General features: G+C 42.1%; 1 long non-coding RNA gene across 2 annotated transcripts; it reads right to left on the reverse strand.

Moving 5' to 3' along the window:
* Positions 1-6,902: 6,902 nt before the first annotated feature.
* LOC309653692 lies at positions 6,903-20,123 on the reverse strand. 2 transcript variants are annotated; one of them, XR_014259372.1, is made up of 4 exons: positions 19,949-20,123; positions 16,169-16,209; positions 9,469-9,561; positions 6,903-8,056 (listed from the first exon to the last, which is right to left on the reverse strand). It is a non-coding gene; the product is annotated as an uncharacterized lncRNA (long non-coding RNA). The 2 variants fall into 2 exon arrangements; XR_014259373.1 differs by lacking the exons at positions 16,169-16,209; positions 19,949-20,123 and adding an exon at positions 13,282-13,389.
* Between the last annotated feature and the right edge of the window lie 458 nt (positions 20,124-20,581).

Raw genomic sequence — 20,581 nt, forward strand, 5'->3', positions numbered from 1 at the left:
TCACTATGACTGTCCTAACTCTAGCATAAACTCTCAATTATAAAGACATCAAATGTATCAGCTTTCATTGCCAGCTCTGGTGTTTCCTGTCTTCATCCATGTCTTGGATAAAATGTTGACTAAAATAGGGTCAAGATCAAAGCTTTGTAATCCTCTACTGGTAATATTGCTGGATATTAATAGTTATTGTCATGTAATACCATTATAGTTTATAAGATGCCTTTAATATACATAATCTAACTTAATCCTTATGAAGTAAATAGTGTTATTATCTTTATTTTGCACCTAAGAAATCTGTAGTTCAGAGAGTTTAAATAATGTGAGCAACGTCTCCCATCTGAGAAGTGGTATATCCAGATGCAAACCAGGGTCCTCTGACAACAAACTGAGTTGTTCGATCAATTATGAGACCACTTCACCTTACGTCATCCACCATGCATTTTCCCTCTTTATCCTTAGGCAATCCATAGGACCTGTCTCAAATGACTTACTGAAATACAGATTTATTTCAGTACCTTTATTATATTTTCCTCCTACTGCAAGGTGCCAACAAAGCACGGGGAGGAGGGTGAGGTGGGGAGGGAGGAAGCAGTTGCTGGTTATAATCATACCTACTTCTATGAGTTATTATTTGGATTTGACTAGAACACGGATATGGACTTGGCATAAAGTGGGTACTCACCAATGGCAGCTCTTTTCCTTATCATGGAAGCTCTCCCCATCATACCACTCTTCCTACAGGTACATGCGCAGGTGCTATTTATCCTCACTTATGGGATAAAGTGAGGATATCCTCCTTTTCTCATCAGAGCTCATCAGTGGAGCCTCTCTGTAATTAGACTTTTCATTTATATGTTTGGTTTATGTATTTCTGTTTTGTCTGCTTTTCCCTTTTTTCTTGTAGGAATATTAGGATGATTTGTTTTCCCTAGATTTTTGCATGCCTCTTTGGCCATTACCACTCCTGCCAGGGAATCATCCTTATATCCTCTGAATTTTTCAACACGCCAGTAAAAGCTCTAGGACACATGTCTGATGATGACCAGTATCTTCTTTCCTCACTGTGATAAATATAAAATGAAATAGTGACTTACTCCCAAGAGTGTAAATGACTAACTTCTACTTAACAAACCAGTTTGGGGGGTTTTGTTTGTTTGTTTGTTTTAGAATTACACTTTATTGGCTGGTTCCTGGCTCTGCCACTTAGTGTTCAGCCTTGACAGTATCATTTCTATTCTGAGTCTCACTACCCACAGCGGCAAAATAGGAACAGTAAAACTATCCAATGCATTGGGTTCTCAGGAGGATTAAATGAGATTATGTAGAACCCACAGCATCATGAAGGTATAAAATAAGTGCTTGCAAATGCCAACTATTATGAGCATAGCAATTAATTAGAATGTCCTGAAAACTGTTTCATTCTTTGTTGGTCTGTCTCATCGAAGGTACAAGCACTCCTAAGGAAACAAATAGTTTCCTCTGTACATTCAGGGCACCAGCTGCTGGATTTGCAGGTGGGTCTGTTGAGTTCCCTAATAGCAGACTTTGCCTAATCTCCCCTGGAGATGAAGGTACCCCCAATGGATTCAGCAGCCCACAGTCAGAGCTGCATACAAGAGAGACCCCAGTGAGGAATCTCAAGAAGGAAGGCAGCTCAGGGCCTTCTCAGAAGGGAGCAGCTGGGCAGACAGACAGAGCTGGGCAGTTATCCAAAAGCTAGGACTTTAAAAATACCCTGGGAGAGTTCACTCCATATGGGCTGGCTCTGTGTGTCCTGGAGCATTGGGAATGGGAGGGGAAGTCCCGTCTCCTGGAAGATAACACTAGATGGGAGCAGGGCGACCTCAGAATCCTCGTAGGCAGATCCTTGCATTCTGATCATGCAGCTTCTCTGGATGTTTCCTAAGCAAGAAATAGGTCAGGCTCTTTTCTGGGTCTCACCTCCAGAGTCTGGGCTCCCCTCTGTCATAGGTCTGGCTGGTAGGCTACCAGGGACAACAGACTTCTTGGGTTTCCACTCAAGGACAGCAGGGCCCGGCCCTGACAATATGCTGGGGTACACAAACCCTGAACCACTGATGGATGACTCAGGCCCTACCTGGGAAAGATGAACAGCATGGTAACAAGAAACCGTCTGTTAGGCAATCATAAGCTTTTCTGAGCAAATTTCAAGCTCTTGCTGGAGAACTATTGAAAAATGTGGGGAAAGGTGCATGTTGCCTAGTTCATTCTTGATCTGTGTGCTAACAGCCAGGAAGCTTATGTAAGTTGCTTGTAATACAGTAAATGAAACGAACCAAACAAAAATCAAAATAGTCCCCAAAACCCCCAGTGCTTTGGTGGTATGGGGAGCAGATGGGGGGTTGACTGATCCTGAACGTTCTGAGTTCTGACAGGTGCTGAGCCCTCAAGGTTGACCATCCAATCAACCTTTAGGTACATGGTGCTTCAAGACTGTTAGAGAAATAATCCCAAAGTCACAAAACCAAAGATCTAGTTCTTCAGGAGGAGCAAAGGGCACAGTCAGGTGGGGAACTACAGGCACCCTCCACTTTGCACCACTTCACCTTTAGGAAAGACCTACATTAGTATTGTTTTCACTAACCGAAAGAAATCTGAAGAGGATTTTCGCTTTTATGAGAAAAGGTGAAAGCAAAAGTAGTGTTCGGCGTCTGTTCTGCAGTGAGCCCTTATAGAGGCAGCGCGCATCCTGAGCAGTGAAAGTGGCCCCGCCAAGCTCCTTCCCCAGAAACTGCACTCAACATCTCAGCATCCAGCTGCCATCGCTTGCAACTGTGTCTGTGAGCGTCTTGCTTTACCTCCATTTATTTTGTGCACCCGTTAGTAAGACGTGCCCTAAAGTAATTGCTTCTTTGCTTTAAGTCATTTCAAATTGTGAAGGTTTCATAGGAATGTTCTACTTTGTGATGGTGAGGGAAACCTGTATCTCGAAATCTTTCCTGTAAGTTCTGCCCAAGACTTCAGGTCTTACGGGGGGAAGTGTTCAATATTTAACTATTAAGTATTATGTTAGCTGTAGGATTATTGCAGATGCTCTTTATCATATTGAGGAAGTTCCCTTTTACTCTTAATTTGCTGAGAGTTTTTGACATGAATGGGTATTAAATTTTGTCAAATGCCTTTTTTCCTTCTATTGAGATGTTTATATGTTTTTTCTCCTGCACTCTGTTAACATGGTGAATTACACTGGTAGAAACATAGACCATAGCTCAAGGGTCCAAGGCACTGGAGGGTAGACACCAGCAAGCAGTGGTCCTGGAGGGAGACCGCAGATTGTAAGAACTTTTTAGTTTTTGGTTTCCTAGTGGTAAAACTCTCCACCAATTGCCACTTGGCTCTTGTCTCCACTGCACAGCTGGTCTTCTTACTAATGACAACTCTGAAGAATATACTGTAAGACAGTGTATTCTCTTGATTTTACTTTTAAAAAGTATATATTAAATTCTGTTCAAGCACTAGCAATGCCATTGCAGCCATTCCAGGCTGCAAAGGGATTCTCTGGATATGTCCAAAGTGTATGTTTTTATGCCTAAAATCTGTGTCAGTTGCTAGATAAGATATACACTAGACAGGCACATATAGAGGAAGAGCTGGTTAGTTTTCTTTAGGAAGAAATGCTCACCTGAAGGAGGTGAAATTTTCTGTTTACTGTTTACTTTTCTGTTTCAGTTTACTCATCTGTAAACTGAGGTGCAGAATGCCCACTTCAAAGGGCTTTGGGAGTTTAAATGACAAAAGAAATGACCACATCCAACACAGCTTAGTATATAATAAGTGCTCAACCAAAGTTATTTCTTGAATTAGTTAGAGATTGCACTCAGTCATAGGTAAGAGTCCCCAGTAAAAGTAGCCTTAAAATATAGAGGCTTATTTTTTCTTCAAGGTTACATCCTTGAAGATGGTAGCTGCAGCTCCTGCCATCACAACTGCACTATAGGACTTCTGTGTTTTGTTTTGTTTCATTTTTTCTTTCTTGTAGAACTTTAATGTGTCATTCCATTGTCTTCTCATCATAATGGCCTCCATTATTCGTGATGAGAAGTCAGCCATTATTCATACTCTTCCCTTTTTTTAGTATATTTTTAAAAATATGACAGCTTTTATGATTTTCTCTTCACCTTTGGTTTTCAGCAGTTTGATTACATTTTACCTAGATGTGCTTTTCTTTGTATTTAAATTACTATTAAGTCATTGGTGGGGTCTTTGGGTCCTGTCAAACTTTTTTCTGGGTCTTTGGGTCCTGTCAAACTTTTTTCATTCTATGTTAGGGCAGGTCTGTTTCAGTTTTGAAATTAGTCTTAGAGCATGGCCCTCATCCCTAAGTTATGGTCTTTCTGGAGTAATAACAATGTGTGCATTACTCAGGGAGGTGTCTCCACTCTGGCTGGTCTAAAATCCCAACATCTCCCAGAATCATTTTTCAGCTAATCTCCTCAAAATATTTGATCTCTAAAGTCTAGCCCTTTCATACATAGTCTGGTCCTCAGCCCAGAAATTGAGGTGAATTATCATGCTGACTTCTGAGGTCACCTCTCTGTACAGCTCCCTTTTCTCAGGTACTCTGTCCAAAAATTCCAGCTGCTTCAGCAGCCCAGAACTTGTCTCCTTGATTCCTTAGCTCACCAGGATGACAGCTCGGCTTGGCTTGCTCCTCCTTATGCTGAGCCAGAAAAGTGTCCCCAGATAGAAAGCCAGAATGCCCACGGGCTCACTTCCTGCGTTTCCTCCCCTCAAGTTCACAGTCCTACCCTGAATGTTGTTTCATACCTGAAAACAGATGCTTCATACACATTGTTCAGTTTTATAGTTGTTTTGGGAAGTCCAGCACTTCACTTACTTATATGGCTAGAAGCAGAAACCTACTGCCAAAAATGTTATCTATTTATTATTTTATTGGTAGCCCTACTAGTAGTAACACGATAACATCAACTCTTTTGTGGTCTACAAAAATGTTTAAAATACTTGACTTTTTAAATATAAAGCATATAAAGAGTTATATTACTAGGTTGAACCTTTCTCTAACTCCTCCTTATACCTCTAGAGGCAACTACTATCCTGCATTAATGTGTATCACCTTTACGTATATCTTTATACTGTTTTTATTCATGAACATATCCTCAAACAGGAAAATGGATAAGTAACTGGAATACTTAAACATTGGAATGGAGAGATGCTTTGGAGAGAGTATAGAAGTTGTATTAGAGAGAAAGATTCTAGAGGTAGGAAGATGAATTAGAAAGTTGTTGAAATGGTCCATGTGCACGTTGGTGAAGCAGGGGTTAGGGCAAGAGGAATAGATAAGGAGACTCAAAGGCCATTTACACGGAAGGAACAACATATTTAATTTGACTTAGAGCTTGAATTTTAAGTATATTTATTGGTATTATTTAAATATTTAGAAATATAGTTTTCCAAGTTATGGCCTGTTAAACAGTTAATGAGTGTCTACTATGTACCAAGCACTGTGCTGAGTTCTGTGGAGATGATATTGAGCAAAAAAACCCCATAGTTTCTGCTTATATGGATCCTTTGCTTGGCCCAAAGTCCATTCAAAAGGGACAAATCTAAACAGCTATTTTTCAGCCTGTTATTCAGCAGGTATGCATTCATAAGGCCATGCCAGGTGTGTTCAGTCAGTGCCCATTCTAATTCGTTGGCACCCTCTTCTAGTAGGTTGATTCTCCATTCTGATTGGTTGAGGTCTGCCTTGTATTAGTTATTAAGTATTTGACTCTCACCAGAAATAACCAGTAATGTGGCACCCAAAAGATAAGCTGAACGTATCATACTCTTTCTCTCAAAAGAAAAACATGGAAAGAATTAGCCCTACAACCCAAAATTGTGGATCACAAAAAACACGATTAAATAGAGGAAGTTAATTGATAGTAGGATTTTTAAAAAAGCAGACATATAACACTGTAATTGCATCACAGTCATGGCGTAGCATTATAGCTCTGCCAGGATGCTTTGATCAGTCTTGAATTCAGAACCATCTGTCAGCTACAGACTGTGTGAGCCTCCACCCTATTTGAGATCTCCTCTTCTTAGATATCCAAGGGGTCTCCTAATCACTTCACCTGATTCCTCACATTAACCCCCTACCCCCAATTTAAGCTGCTTTGAATGAGTATTTAACCCAAGAGACAAGCTAAAACTGTAACATAATGTATAATTCAGAATATTTGTCAAGCCATGACATCAATATTTTATCAAAAATGTTCATACCAATATTTTCATTAAATACACACACAGACACACACACACACACTCTGTCAGTGCAGGCATAGGCCTAATATATTAAGAACAGATGAGCAATCTAAAAGCTAGAGACACGTTTTTTTCCATAAGATGGCTTTAGTAGCACTTAATTGTCTTTAACTTCATTCAAAACAATTTTGTTAGATTGTATGTGACAGCTGTCATATCCACGTGCATTTTTTAAAAACTTATCAAAATTGGTGAAATTTTGTGTAGCCATTTTAATATTGAAGATGGAAGAAAAAAAGCAACATATTTGGCATATTATGCTTTATGATTTCAAAAAAGGTAAAAATGCAACAGAAATGCAAAAACAATTTGTGCAGTGTATGGAGAAGGTGCTGTGACTGATCGAACGTGTCAAAAGTGGTTTGCGAAGTTTCGTGCTGGAAATTTCTCACCGGACGATGTTCCACGGTTGGGTAGACCACTTGAAGTTGATAGCAATCAAATCGAGACATTAATTGAGAGCAATCAACGTTATACCACGCAGGAGGTAGCTGACATACTCAAAATATCCAAATCAAGTGTTGAAATCATTTGCACCAGCTTGGTTATGTTAATTACTTTGATGTTTGGGTTCCACCTAAGTTAAGTGAAAAACACCTTCTTGCTATATTTCCGCATGCAATTTTCTACTTAAACGTAATGAAAATGTTCCATTTTTAAAACAAATTGTGACGGGTGATGAAAAGTGGATAGTGTACAATAATGTGGAACAGAAGAGATCGTGGGGCAAGCGAAATGAACAACCACCTACCACACCAAAGGCCGGTCTTCATCCAAATAAGGTGATGTTGTGTATATGGTGGGACTGGAAGGGAGTCCTCTATTATGAGCTCCTTCCGGAAAACCAAACGATTAATTCCAACAAGTACTGCTCCCAATTAGACCAACTGAAAGCAGCACTCGACGAAAAGCATCCAGAATTAGTCAACGGAAAACGCATAATCTTCCATCAGGATAACGCAAGACCACATGTTTCTTTGATGACCAGGCAAAAACTGTTACAGCTTGGCTGGGAAGTTCTGATTCATCTGCCGTATTCACCAGACATTGCACCTTCGGATTTCCATTTATTTTGGTCTTTACAAAATTCTCTTAATGGAAAAAATGTCAATTCCCTGGAAGACTGTATAAGGCACCTGGAACAGTTCTTTGCTGAAAAAGATTAAAAGTTTTGGGAAGATGGAATTATGAAGTTGCCTGAAAAACAGCAGAAAGTAGTGGAACAAAACAGTGAATACGTTGTTCAATAAAGTTCTTGGTGAAAATGAAAAATGTGTCTTTTGCTTTTTTACTTTAAAAACGAAGGCAATTTTTGGCCCACCCAATAGAATTTACTCAGTTCTCTTGACCTTATGTCTTAACAGATGATATAGAGCAGTGGTTCTCAGACTTCAGTGCCCATCAGAATCACCAAGAAGACCTTGTTAAAATGCAAATGTCTAGGCCCCATTGCCAGAGTTTCTGATTTGGTAGGTCTGAGAAAGGGCTCAATAATTTGCATTTCCAAAAAGGGTCCAGGTGCTACTGGTGCTGCTGGTCTGTGGACTACACGTTTAAGAACTACTGATGTGGAAAGTTCTCAGAGCAAGTTCATGTTTATGTTGGTCTGTATTTATGTTTCTCATCTTTAGAGAGTCATCGGCTCTGTGGTCACTCATTACTTTACAACACTATGTCATCTGTATTCCCAGAGTTAGATGGTGAGAAGCTGATATCCCAGATCAAGGAGAAGGTTATAAAGGAGCCATTTCAGTAATAAGGATTTTTCCTGGAAAAAAAAATGATAACAGGGAGATTTGAGGGTTTCCAGTTACTTCTCCAGCACTTACTGTGCTATAAATAAACAGTCTTAAGTATACAGTTGGGATCTGACAGTATTTCTTTCATAAACTACACTGGGAAAAGCTAATGATGGTGAGCCACAGATGTTTCTAATATCTAGGTGGTCATTATCACCCGCAGTACATCTCTAATTCACAACAAATTTCATAGCCCAGTTATGGCCCATTTTTTAATAGATGCAAAACCAAAAACCAACAATAACACTAATTATTGCCTAGACTTGATATAGCTCTCCATTTTGTCAAATTGTGAAATTCCCACATGCATTCACTTTGCTTAGTCACACAGCTTTTCTGTGAATTGAGGCCATGCCCTGGTGCTTCTTCACTCAACTAATGTTTATGGGAAAACAACAAAAGTTAGGACCTGTGCTCTGTGTGGAAGCCAAAGGTGTTCAGGCTATGGTGACTTCAAGGAGAAAAGGTTACTGTAGAGGAGATGAGACTTCTGCAGAAATTACTGTGGCAGCAAGAAGTGGAGCAGGGCAAGTAGCTGAGGGCTCAGAAGAGAGCGGAGTCGCTTTTTGGTTGGAACGATCAGAGAAGTTTCTATGAAGAAAGTGGTATCTCAGCAGGGTTTCAAAGGTGGACTTGGGTTTTGACAAGCATATGGGAAGAAAAGCAAGGACAGGGAATTAATTCTAAGTGCACCAGAGGCAAACAAGCTCAGAGTATATCCCATTCATAGTAAGTTAAGTGGTTCACTGCTCATGTAAGATCCATGCAAAGGGATAGTGGGAGAGGAGATTAGAGGTGAGAAAAAAGGGGTTGTAAATGCTAGATCCAGGATTGAGAGTTGATTCAGTAGACAACGGCGGCACATTGACGTTTTTGAACAAAGGAATAATATGATCTGGAATCTACCTTTATCACATTCATGAATGGCCCATGACAAAGGAAGAAGAGTTAATGGAAGCAGTGAGATGACTCAAGAGGTGTACTAGTATAGGACTGACCCACGAGTGTACTAATCAAGGCAAGACCCAGGAGGCACCCGTGGGAACAAAAAAGTGGGGTATAAATGAAGGAGAGACAAAATATGGTAACCGATTGTATAAAGTTTAGGTTTTGAGAAGAGTGTTGGTACCATTAACCAAAATAGAAAAGTCAGGGGGAGTGGTATGTTGTAGAGTTGGGGAAGAAAATGATAAATACAAGTATAGACATGTTAGGCTTATACTTCTGTAAGTAAAGCCAGATGGAAATGTTAAAAGCAGCTGGAGACGTGGGGATTGAACTTCAGAAGAAAGTCAGAATAGGCCAGCTTATGCTGCCTTAACAAGCAGCACTAAAAATCCTAGTGACTTGAAACAATCGTGCTTATTTATAACTCACACACCATGGCCACCGCAATTCAGCAAGGAGACTCTGTTCATCAGGGACGCAGTTTCATGGAGGCTCCATTTCAGTGTATTCTCAGTGATCATGGAGACTGGGCAAGGGGAACATGGACAACCAGGAGCCAGTTAGAAAGTTGAGCAAATTTTAATCTCGTGTTAATTTGTGCTGCTTCTTGTGCACGATAGCAGCAGTAGAATCTCTCTTGGAAATAAACATCCCATATTATGATGTCTATGAATATAGGTTTCCTTTTCTACCCTCCCTCCCTCCTTCCTTCCCTCCTTCCCTCCTTTCTTTCCTTCTTTCCTTCCCTTCTCTTTCTTTACTTTTTTGGAAATCACTTATTGTATATAAGTTGTAATCCAGACCTCATGTATCAATGGGGAACTTTCAAATACAGCTATTACCAATACAAAAAAAACAAAAACAAAACTGCTGCCCAGAAGTGTCACATGCCTTTTTTTCCCCCTCACATTTCATTGGCAAAAGCAAGTCATGTGATCATCCTTGAGATCAGGAGAATGTGGATAAATAATCCTACATGTGCCTAGGGCAAAAGAACTGCTATCTGTGCAACTGCTGCTCTGACTCCCATATGTATCATCTAAGACTGAGACCCTTGATGAAGACAGAGCAGTAGATACCATCTTTGATGTAAAGAGGAGAGAGAGTGGAAAGCAAAACTCTAAGGACAGAAACTTAAGGAATACATAGGAAGAACACATACTTACAGAGGCAAAATAAAAACACATAGAAAAGCAAAGGGCTCAGTTTACTAGGGCCACATTCATGAGAAGCATCTCAGAAAGGTTCCTCACTACCAAATCTGGAGATAAGTCAAAAACAGCCGAGGCCAAGGAAAGACCGCGGAGTCTGACGTTGAAGGAGACATGGCTGACCTTCAAGAGATCTGCTTTATGGAGGCGATGGGGTCAGGCATGAAGCCAGACTGAGGAAGGAGTGATCGAAAGTGGAGACAGAACACTGGACTGCTGATAAAAGGAAGGGAAATAAGATGTCCACTTGAGGTAGCAGCAAAATCAAAGCTGCTTTGCTAAATGAAGTCTGGCAGGTTTTCATGTGTTCATTAAGCACATGTTTATTGAACATTTACTCTTGCCAAACACTATTTTAGGAGCTGGGGAGTGAGCAAGATAAGCTTTCTGTTCCCATGAAGCTTATCTTCCAGTGGAAGCAGACATACAACAAACAAGTGAGCAAAGGAATCAATGAGTGAAAGAGATCATTTCCAATTATATTTAGTTCTGATAAAACTAAATAAATTATATTTAGTTCTGCCTTCCCTTCTAAAAGGGAGTCAGAGGGTGGGTGGGGAGTATAGTCTGAAGGGTATGTCCTAGACTAGTCAGGAAAGGCATCTCAGGAGGGGATGCTAAAGGATAGCATCCTTTAGCATGTTGCCTCCTAAAGGGCAAGAAACATCAGCTAAGGACAGATCTGGAAACAAGAGTGTTCCACAGCAGGCAGAATCTCTGAAGGCAAGATCAAGTTCTCATAAAAAATGGGGAGGGGCTTCCCTGGTGGCACAGTGGTTGAGAGTCTGCCTGCTAATGCAAGGGACACTGGTTCAAGCCCTGGTCGGGGAAGATCCCACATACCGCGGAGCAACTAGGCCCGTGAGCCACAACTACTGAGCCTGTGCGTCTGGAGCCTGTGCTCCGCAACAAGAGAGGCCACGATAGTGAGAGGCCCACGCACCGCAATGAAGAGTGGCCCCCGCTTGCCGCAACTAGAGAAAGCCCTCGCACAGAAATGAAGACCCAACACAGCCATAAATAAATAAATAAATTAATTAATTTTTTAAAAAATGGGGGGGGCTTCCCTGGTGGCGCAGTGGTTGAGAGTCTGCCTGCCAATGCAGGGGACACGGGTTCGAGCCCTGGTCTGGGAAGATCCCACATGCCACGGAGCAACTAGGCCCGTGAGCCACAACTACTGAGCCTGCGCGTCTAGAGCCTGTGCTCTGCAACAACAGAGGCCACGATAGTGAGAGGCCCGCGCATCGCGATGAAGAGTGGCCCCCGCTTGCCACAACTAGAGAAAGCCCTCGCACAGAAACGAAGACCCACACAGCCAAAAATAAATAAATAAATTAATTTAAAAAAAAAAAAATGGGGATTAGAAGAAACATTTTAAGGGACTTCCCTGGCGGTCCAGTGGTTAAGACGTCACCTTCCGATGCAGGGGGTATGGATTCCATCCCTGGTCGGGCAGCTAAGATCCCACATGCCTCCCGGCCAAAACACCAAAACATAAAACAGAAGCAATATTGTAACAAATTCAATAAAGACTTTAAAAATGGTCCACATCAAAAAAATCTGTTAAAAAACATTAAAAAAGAAGAAGAAACATTTTAGCTAGCTGGTTGTGTGTGCGTGTATGTGTGTGTGTTTGCATGTAAATACTTACAGCAAATGAAGGTCTAGAAGAAATTTGCCTCTCAATGCACAGGATTCTTTGGTTTAGAAGGACACGCCTTCTCCTTCAGGCAACCTACCACAGAACCTGCTTCAGTAGCTTGGGGAAAATTGCTGCAGGGTAGAGATCTGCTGAGGCAGATTCTTTTTCTTGGTGTATTATATTGTGCAGAACGTTTCTTTTTAAAGCTTTTGAACCAGGCTTCTCATGAGAATGCCTTTTATATTGGTACTTGCATTCTCTCCAGTTTCAGTCTTGCAAATTTTAGTCAAACGTTTGTATAAGGTCGACCTTTCTCACATGTGACTGTGGGTATAGGGGAGGTTTTCCTGGGCCTGCTCATGGATTTTTTAAAAAGAGAAGCTTAAACAAATCTCTGCTGAACTCTATGACCAGCCCCACTGGTCTTAGGAAGGCAGTCATCAAGGCCATTATGATCTGAATTAAACCACCACTGGAAAAAAGTACATATATTTTAAATTGGGGGTATGCCAGTGTGGTGGGATGATCTGCTAAAAGATTAATTTGTGTTAACTTTTTTCTGTTTATTCATAATATGTGTTTATTGTCCCCACTGCCCTCCCCTGCTATAACATAAGCTCTACAAGGGCAGGAATATCTGTCTGTTTTGTGTACTGATGTTTCCTCAGTTCCTAGACAGTGCCGGGCACAGGGGAGATGCTCAGTAAGTACTGGGTGAATTCGTCTTTCTTCTCTTTGTAGTGGGACCCTGGCAGGAAGGAAGGTTTTCCTTGGGCTAGTGCCAGAAGGTAGCCAAGTTCCTGAGTGAGGTGTTCTGTCCCCCTCGAAAGCCCTACTCCCGACATGCAGAGAAAAGCCTGTGCTCAGAACAGCAGGCTGGAGATCAAGGGGGACAGAGGTGTGAGGACAGGGTCTCGGGGACAGGTATCAGACCTTCCCGGAGTCTCTGAGTACCAGGGACAGAGGGTGTATCTTGCAGATTGCCAAGGAGAAGGAGGCGCCCCTACTGCTTCCGGGGGGGGAGAGGGCTAGAATGTATTCTTCTGATTTACATAAACTCAAAATTTCCAAAAGATATCTTAAAGGCCAAAATGGGATGAGAGGGTGGGGAACATGGCCACGGTCCACATGTACTTTTTCCACACGTGCTATGTGTATGGGGCAGAGTGTAAGGGCTTTCCAGTCATTTTGTCACCCCAGTCTCAAGACCATCCTGGAGGCAGGTATAAGTGCAATCTCCATTTTATAGGCAAGGGGACTGCAGTCTGGAGGATGGTTTAACCTGGAGCTGGTGGTGGCTAGCGTGGCCTGGAGAGGAAGGGCTAGAGCCACCGTAGTCAAGGACTCACAGAAGGGTCGTGAGCAGGATCTCGGAGCTGGGGAGACTCACCCCAGAACGGAGAGGTCGCCCCCAGTGATGAGTGTGGAGGCCAGGGGCATGGCTTAGAGACAGGTGGGGCAGGTGAACTTGACTGTGGCCTTGGATCCCCGCTCGGTATTTCACAGGGCGGCTTCGTTTTAATATGCCAGCAATTTGGGGAAATCTTGGCCCAGGAGGTTTCAGAAGACAAATTCTGCTTTCAGTACATGCGTTGATGGCGGGAGGTTGGCTTCAAGCAGAGCTCAGCAAAAGCAGGAAAGGTGCGGGTCGGAGAACCCCAGCCCCCGTATAGCCATGCCGTGTTCACAATCCTGGTTCAGTCCCACATTTCCAGTAGGAGAGAAGGAAAACAGAAGAGGGTAAGTGAATGCCAAAAGCCACTCTGCTAAATCTAATTTAAAACAGAAAAATCACCAATGGTCATTTTGGAAATGAGACCCTTTCCGTGCAGAGCTGGGCGGGCTCAATAGCACCCTTCAAGAGAGCGGAAAGCTCATCTTGCCCCGGGCCTTCCATGAAGCATCCTCTCGCCCGTGGGAGGCCAGGAGGGTGTCTGATTTTCCACCTTTCTGCTCCAACAGGCTGGGCACAGGGTCCTCGTTAGCAGAGAAGGGTGCAGAGGAGCTTGGTCTGCATGAACCTGTATTCTCCTGGCCTAGGTCACAGCCACGTGTCTCCTTGTCCCAGTGTCCTGAGGTCCCAGGAAATGTGCCAGGCAAATTCAGGGGGCTCTGACTTAGGGGGTGGGCTTGGGGCCATTCTTTTGTCTTCAGCCTCGTTTCCTTGTCCTCCTCAGGGCTGACCTGAAGGGTCAGCATCTCCAGGGCCAGCTGTGTCGCTCCTGTGCTCGGGCAGAAAACCGCTGCTGTTTGGTGACTGACACTAGCACTGGCTCTGGGAGGAGAGGTCAGACTCGGGCTTCTGACGAGACGGCCAAGGGTGTTTCGTATCTTCTGCTCTGTGAGCACGGTGTGTACTCACGGCGCTAAAGCCCTGTGTCAGATGGATTCCCGCGTGCGCCTCACACTCGGCTGGTCGTTCCTGCAAAGAGGAGCGTCAGTAGGGACGTTGGTCCCAGAGAATCTATTTCCACAGGTTTGAAAAGCTACGGGGCTCTGGGAGCATTTGATGATTGAGAGAGATCAACACCATGTTTGCACCTTTTCAATTCCCCCCCAGACAACCTGAACTAATATGTGAGAACAGAGAAAATTGGTTCCAAGGGAGACAATACTCAGGGTCAGATGACCCTGGCAGCCCCTCCCTCCTCTTTTCTATCTCTCCAGATCGTTAGGGCCAGCACAGTGTCGCCTCTAGGAAACATCCTCTGACCTTTATTAAATATGAAGATTTCTCTCTTCTCTCAGTTCCGATGCTATCTGCTATTTCAATTCCATTCAACCTACGTTTACCAATCTCCTACTTTGTTCCAGGCAAATGAAAACGACAGTGACACCATCCTACCCTCTCGGGGACTTGGAGGGGAGATAGGAATTCACTAGCGCGTCATAGTGCATTAATATATACTGCCTTAGAGTGTTTATTCAACTCAGCTGCATGTGTATATATTTATATTATATAGATATAGATACATATTGATATATAATTGGTTTTCCCATAAGACTAAGCATTTTGAGCATAGGGGAGGTATGTTGTATGATCATTCCCAATGTTCAAGGTATAAAGCAAATGTATAATAATTCCTTCTAAAATTGAAAGGAAATGAATTTGAGGTGGTAGAGCCCTATGGTCAGAGCATCTTCTGGAAGAAAACCAGCAAGTTATTCATGTTGTTACAACTAAGCATTCATGGTTGGTTTCACTTGCACTCTTTCCGCTTGAAAATAACCCTAACCACTTATGTAGTTAGAACAGAATGGAATCCTGCTGCTGATTTCAGGAATACCTTGCGGGCTGATTATTTGCAGGCTTATCTTTTCAAGGCAGCCAAACAGGCCAGGAAGGAGCAATGAGGGATACTCATAAAGGGAAAAAAATTAAGTTGGATCCTTATCCCATACCATACACAGAAATAAATTCCAGGTAGATTAAAGATCAAGATGTAAAAAGAAAACCTAGATGATTAGAATATCTCTTTGTAATCTTGAGATAAGAAAGGCCTTCCTAAACAAGACAAACAAAAACCAAAAAATTCAGGAGGCATAAAGAAAAAGATTGACAGATTTGAGCTTATAAAATTTAAAACTTCTCTAGTAAAGAAAGAAAAAAGTCTTTGTTTTTTTTAAGCCACCAAGTTGGAGAATATTATCCGCATAGATGGAGATCAGTAAGAAAGGTGAATTTTTTTAAAAAGATAATCTAAAAGAAAAAAAGGAGGGGCTTCCCTGGTGGCGCAGTGGTTGAGAGTCTGCCTGCCAATGCAGGGGACACGGGTTCGAGCCCTGGTCTGGGAGGATCCCACATGCCGCGGAGCGGCTGGGTCCGTGAGCCACAATTGCTGAGCCTGCGCGTCTGGAGCCTGTGCTCCGCAACAAGAGAGGCCGCGATAGTGAGAGGCCCGCGCACTGCGATGAAGAGTGGCCCCCACTTGCCGCAACTGGAGAAGGCCCTCGCACAGAAACGAAGACCCAACACAGCCATAAATAAATAAATAAATATAACATGAATGAACCTTGAAGAAAAAAAAAAACTTTAAGAAAAAAAGGATTTTAAAATGACATAAACAGAGAATTTATAAAAGTTTACAAATGGCCAATACAGGATACCTTTATTTTTGTTTCTTAAGGTAAGCTATGCTTTTATTGCTGTTAGTGTGTTTTTGTCTCCATCTTAGCAAAATTCATTTTGTAATATGATTTCACAAAATATAGCACCATTCTGTTACTAAAATCTTTTGGAAAGAAGTAAAGAATTTTATCTTTTGGAGATATTTTACCTCTTTGCAGTCATCTAGAATCCAGGTTTCCTCTTCATGACCTAGAAAAGAGAGGAAAAGTTCACCAGGGCTTCGGCTTTGAGAAGCCACAAATGGAAGATAAAAGTCATGGACCATCATCACCATGGCAGAGCCTCCTATTCATTGCCAAAAGTGAAGCCTCTTTGACTGTCACAGGGATCCAGCGTTCTCAACAGAGATGAGCTAAATGTGTGTTCCTTGGTGGCTTGGAGTAAACAAAGAGTTTATTTCAGCACCAGTGATGGTTCAGACCTGTCTCATTCAAAGGCAAGCTGACTTCAGATCACACATAAAGATAGGATGCCATTGTATCCCCAGGCATTAAGGCCTAAACACACTCACTTTCTCATCACCTGACCCCATTTCAGGGATAGTCACTTCTATAGCCATGTGTTGCCTTGGTCACCCGGGCACACAGAGCCAAAGAAGAACTAGGAGAAATACATTTATATATCTATGAAAAGGGCTGTCAGGAGAGCTGAGAAGAGAGATTCTGAGAATTGGAGACCGACTTTGAGAGAAACAGGAACAATGGTAACTCAGATAATGAGCTATGAAGGTAAAAGTGCAAGTTTGCTGAGTGTGATTGGAAAGAGAACTAAGAAGTGGATTAAGAAGTGTTGGGAATGTTTGTTAGTCATATGCCTAAGGTTGCTAACATCAGCTTTTTCTAACTCCCTGCCAGGGCTCAAGTGCTGGCAAAGTCAGTAGCACAGGGAAGCTGCCCTGCCATCCTCCCAGCCTTCCTCTTCCCTCCGTTGTGTGGAAACCATGGCATCCAAAAATTATTGCTGGCATGTTTGGAATTCTTAATGAAATTTTTCTTATTTACCTTAACAAGGTGTCAGATGCTAAAACAGGTATCCCACCCATGCTCCTACCTCATGAGTGTAAATATATTGGGCAAATCATTGTCTGTCTTATTTTGCTGTTGCTGCCCTAGTATGAATGAACTCATCCTTCTTTCCTTCTCCTTCCATATCTTCTTCAGCATAATAATAACTGTTCAATTGTATATATTCATAAACATGTATATATAATATATGTCATTTAAATATGTACATGATTATATATTTTAGGGAGTGTTTTGTAATAAATATAAAGTATACACATTATGTGTGGTTTAGAGAGCATTGTGGTGGTGGCCAGGTGCAGAACAGCTGCAGGAATCCAGGAAGGTAAGTCAGCACAATACAGAAGCAAGTGAACCCTGGGGGCATTGTGTGCATCCCACTGGTCTAGAACATTAGTGCCCAGGGGGATGGATTCAAAGGGGGGAGGCAGATCAAAGGCCACCACAAGTATTTATAGGTTTTAAAAAGAGTTACACCCACAGAGGAAAGGGAAATTAGAAATGCAAGAACCATTATGGCACTCAGAGACAAACAACAGGGACAACTGTCTGTCTTGAACTTAGACAAGTAACCCCCTCTCCCAACCCAAGTATTGTCACTTAGGTGACTCTTGGCTGTTGTTCCCCCATTTGGCATAAGCAAACACGAGTCATGCTCTCAACCCAGGCCTTAATTTTCACTGATAGAGTGGCAACAAACATGCATTTACAAAAAAAAAAATCACAAAAGAGAAAATGAAACAATATTTCATGAATAAGAGTCAGAATAAAAAATAAAGACCAGAACTACAAAGACTTCAGATACTGGGATTATGAAATATAGAATACAACCTGATTAACGAAACAAAGTAGGAATTAAAGACACTAGTAAGGAGCAGCAGGTATCAAAGTGATAATGTTCAGATGAAATTTGAAAAATATCCAGTAGAACTTATAGAAGTAAAGACTATCATAAATGAAATATAAAATACTAATCAATGGGTTAAACAGCAGTTTGGACACAGCTGAAGAGAGAATTGGTGAACTGGAAGATAGGTCTAAATAAATTACATGGAAGAAGAGGTGTCAAAAGAGATAGAAAATATGAAAGAATGGTTAGCAAACATTTAAGATAGAGTAAAAATGCCAATATACATCTAATGAGAGTTATAGAAGAAGAGGACAAAGAGAACTGGTTAGAAGCAGAATTTTAAAGCAAACGAGACTGCCCCTTAGTAATGTAAAATGTTAATAATAGGGGAAATTGGGTGTGGGGTATATGTACTACCTTCTATCTTTACACTATCTTTGTGCTTCTGTAAACCTAAAATTGTTTTAAAATAAAAAGTTGATTAGCATATCTCCTCTCCCAGAGAGAGAGAGAGAGAAATTTTCCAAATACTATGAAAGACACAAATCTTCAGTCAGGAAGCCCTATGACTTCCAAGCAGAATAACTAATAAGAAGGTAGACAAAAGAACGTACTTAGACACATTATAGCAAAACTGCAGAAATCAGAGGCAATGACATCTTTAAGACAGCCAGTGAGAAAGGAAAGATAACCACAAACAAGTGATAATTAGACTGACAGCTGACTTAGCAGCAACAATGGAAGTCAGAAAATAGTAAGACAATATCTTCAGTATGCTCAGATAAGATAGTTGTCAAGCTAGATAGATATACTTAGCAGAACTACTTCTCAAGAACAAAGGCAAAATAAAGACATTTTCAGATAAACACTGAGGAAGTTGACCTCCAAACGCTTACTAATTGAAATTCTAAAGTCTATACTATAAAGAGAGACAGAAAGAGAAAGAGAGGAAAAAAAAAAAAAAGAATCCTCAATAGGTCTGAGATACAAGAAAGAAGGGTAAGCAAAATTTTTTAAAAATTCTGAATTTGGAAAAATCTTACATTGATGTTATAAAAAATAATATCTAGATTATGAGGTCAAAAAACAATGCTCCCTTTGAAAACTGTAGGGGAATCCTTACTCGTCTACACAGCTTCTGGTAGTTTGCTGGCAATTTTCGGCATTCCTTGGCTCGTAGATTGCTCCTTCTGGTCCTCCATGTTCACATCACCTTCCTTCTCTGTGTGTCTCTCTGTGTCCAAATTTCCCCTTTTTATGAGGACATCAGTCACATTTGATTAGGACCCACCCTAATAACCTCATTTTAACTTGATTACCCATGTAAAGACTCTATGTCCAAATAAGGTCACATTCTGGGGTTCTAGAGGATAGGATTTCAAGATATTTGGGAGAGGGAGGGGGAACAAGTCAACCCGTAACACGATCCCAATTCTAACTGGTGGTTTTAAACTCCGGACTTCACCCTTGGTTCTAATTGCTACTGAATCTTTCTTTCCCACCGCCCATCCTTTCAAACCTCCAAAGCCCGTGGTGCCCATGGTTCCATGCTCCTACACTGCTTATTATGGGCTAAACTGTGTCCTCCCTAAATTCATATGCTGAATCCTAACCCTCAGTACTTCTGAATGTGATTGGAGATAGTCTTCAGAGAGGTGATTAAGTTAAAATGAGGCCAATAGGATGGGCTATAATCCAATATGACTGATGTCCTTATAAAATGAGGAAACTTGGACATGCAGAGAAACACCAGAGAGGTGCATGCACAGAGGAGACACCTTGTGAGGACACAGTGAGAAGGTGGCCATCTGTGAGCCAAGGACAGAGGTCTCAGAAGAAACCAAACTTGTTGGCACCTGATCTTGGACTTCCTTCCTCCAGAACTGAGAAATCAATTTCCGTTGTTTAAGCCACCGAGTCTATGGTCTTTTGTTCCGCAGCCTGAGCTGACCAATCCACTGCTCAAAGCCCCTCCTGGCTGCATCTGGCAGTGCTCCTGAGCACTGTCCCCAGGCCTAACTCCCTCCTCCCCTCTGTGGGCTCTTCCTTGACTTACATCTCAGTGTGTGAAGTCCATGGAGCCGTCTTATCAGTTTAGGTAGGCGGCATGGCCACCCACAGGGTTTGTTACGCTCCCAACACTGTCCAGTGTGGCCTTTGATGCCACAGCACCTGTGGCTATGATGAGGGGCGATGGGAGCAGACCGAAGGATGGATTCCAGCAGCCGGTTTGAGACTATTGCTGGGCTCAGAGGATGTGAGAGAGGATCACGTGAACATCAGGCAGCTTGCTGAAGGAGAAGCGTGACTGAAAAGCTCCGTTGAGACTTGAAACTCTTGTTTATTCCTGTAGGTCCAACAGTGCAGAAAGAAGGAAGCCAGCCCTTCTAGCCTCTTCTACCTCCACATTGTCATCAGGCTCTGGATTTTTCCTTCCTTGGATTTCTCCTGGAAACAGCTTCTTTTACTTGGTGGATATCCAGATGTTCCCCTACCCCGTGGGGCTTTCCTTCTTCTTCTGGTTCTCCACTTGTTTCCTGGCCTCTCCTGCATAACAAGGGTTAACACAGTAAAGAGCCTTGAGTGTTGAACAACTCACTGTTCTGGGCTCCGTGGACACGGCTGTGGTCAAGGTTGACGTCAGGAGTTTATATTCTTGTGCTCTGGAGACCGTAGCTAAACAAACAAG

The sequence above is a fragment of the Balaenoptera physalus genome (assembly GCF_965194825.1).
Source record: "Balaenoptera physalus genome assembly, contig: HAP1_SCAFFOLD_884, whole genome shotgun sequence".
Lineage (NCBI taxonomy): Eukaryota > Metazoa > Chordata > Mammalia > Artiodactyla > Balaenopteridae > Balaenoptera > Balaenoptera physalus.